This window comes from Nannobrachium achirus (genome assembly GCF_963921795.1).
Source record: "Nannobrachium achirus genome assembly, chromosome: 21".
Lineage (NCBI taxonomy): Eukaryota > Metazoa > Chordata > Actinopteri > Myctophiformes > Myctophidae > Nannobrachium > Nannobrachium achirus.
In genome coordinates this window covers 39296954-39299306 of record NC_137828.1, presented here as the reverse complement: position 1 = coordinate 39299306, position 2353 = coordinate 39296954, and positions in this window count along the sequence as shown.

The window sequence follows — 2353 nt, the reverse complement described above, 5'->3', positions numbered from 1 at the left end:
ACATCATTAGAAAACATAATTAGGCTGCTCAGGGACCCTAGTCCTTGGTTATCTTGCTGTTTGTTTTAGCTTACACTCAAAGTTCACTGGAGGGTCAAGCCCAACCAGACAATCCAGGTAACACTGATGTCACCTGCTGCGTGTCTCACATACTACAGACAAAAGCCAGTGTATGGACCTCTCTGTGACATGATTGATCTCTCCATCTCAAAGTTCACCATGCTCTTTGTGTTAGTGTATATCCCTCCTGAGGAGCGAGAACTTCTGGGAACTTAGATTAGTGTATTATAACAGCAGTGAAAGCATTTCATCAAACCTTTTCGCTTATAGGACATTATCACAAGACATTTGTAAACCTTTACATTTGAAACTTATGATGTTAAGCCATATTTTATGTTTCTTAAGTGGAGTTCCTTGTATTTGGTGAATAAACCTGAATTATGATCTTTGGGTTTCAGGTTCTGAAATAAGTTACTACTTCACTTCACTCCCTTAAAGCTATACTGTGTATGTTGCTCAACTAGTGGTCAGTAGCGGTATAGCAAACCGCGGTCGCATCTGTTTTTTTTCCCGCCCGTTTTTCACCGCGGACCGGGCCTCAGACCACCACGACCACCGCCTCGCCGAGACGCATCTGTAGAGGGGTCTCGCGTCCCTCTACGACCAGGCGTTCGGGAGTTACGGACTCCTACACCAGAGTAAATGCTGTTGTTATGTTGAGGCTAGCTACTTCCTTAGAAGACAACAAGACGCGCTGTGATTGGCCAGCAGTGTATGATCCTTGCTGTGATTGGCCGGTAGTGTATGATGACGTAATTTTTCCGCGAAATCCGGACCTCAGCCCCGATTTCAAAAACATATTTAAAAAAGCCTTTCAGGGCTGAAATTAATTGAGTGGGTGTTCTAAAACTTTAGCGATGTAATAGTTAGATCAAATTTAAGATTTGTTCAATTGAAAAAGTTGCATAGTATAACTTTAAAGGGTACTGTAGTTTTAATGCCAGGCAGGGACATTTCCCCTCACTGGCCGATTCTTACCCTCTGACCGCCCTTATTAGATTGATGAAGGCCATGCAAATGGAGCTAATTAATAGTAGCCTGCATCAAATGTAACAGAACGACTCTGCTATGCTAACCACGCAAGCGGAACTGTGTCGACTGGTCAACAAGAACAGCCTGGAATCAAAGCCCTGGGTCATTTCAAGGGGGATGTGTAAACAGTGTGAATGAACAGCACCACAAGTTCCGATTCCCTTGTTTATGTCAAACTCACAGAAGATATAACCCTGCCGTGTTATATACTCTTTTGAGGATCAAATGATGGAATTTAACCAATTTACTGTACAAACATCAATCAGTGATACATTGTGTCGAGTTGAACATGCTTCCTCGTAGGCTACGTGAATTGGTGCAGGTTAAGGAGAATCAAATCTGAGAGAGAAAATACAGTATTACATAAACAAGGACATTAAGTAATAGTGCCTTCATGTAAATAGCTTAAGTAAAATATATTTTTTAAACAAACAGCTATTAAACAGCATTTAATTAAATTGTTTATTTGTTTCTTGCATTCAATAATCTGCATATAGCATAGATATGGAAACAAACTATTCGATGTCCAGGTTATGTACAAATATACAATTACCAGCATCATGGACAATATAATACATTATTGAAATATAAAAAAACAAAACAAAAAAAAACACATCTATGATGTAGCTTATCACTCTGTCAATACACATTGTTGCTATAATGTGTGTGGGAGCATTGTGCATTGTTATTTAACCCCAACCGAAGGGATAACTAATTTGTACATGAAAAAGACAATTAAGTATATCCAGATACTATTTTTTATGTCTTTCTTTGCAGAAGTCTAAGCTTTTTTCAGAAGAAAATCGTATATTGCAGTGCGGGTGTATATGTTAACGTTAAAGGGGCACTCCACCACTTTTCAACCTTTGTTCATATAATTGGTCCTCACTCAAAAATAGCTTTTTTCTTTTTTTTTTTCTCAGAGGAGGGCTGTGGGCAGGTCAGAAACCCATAGTCTTGTGACATCATCGATTGCCAATCCAGCTTATAGAAACTGCAGGCTTTCTATTCCTGAAAAGTTGCAATTTTAAAGTGGAAGCCATTGTTCTCGCGATAATAAAAATCTAAATATTTTTTTCAAAAATATTGATTAATTTTTTTTTTTTTAAATGATGTCACAAGACTATGGATTCTGAACTTCCCACAGCTCTCCTAGGAGACTTGGACTGAGTAGAAAAAAATTGTGCTATTTTATCATGAACATTAGTGAGGACCTATTATATGAAGACAGGTTGAAAAGTGGTGAACTACTCCTTTAAGG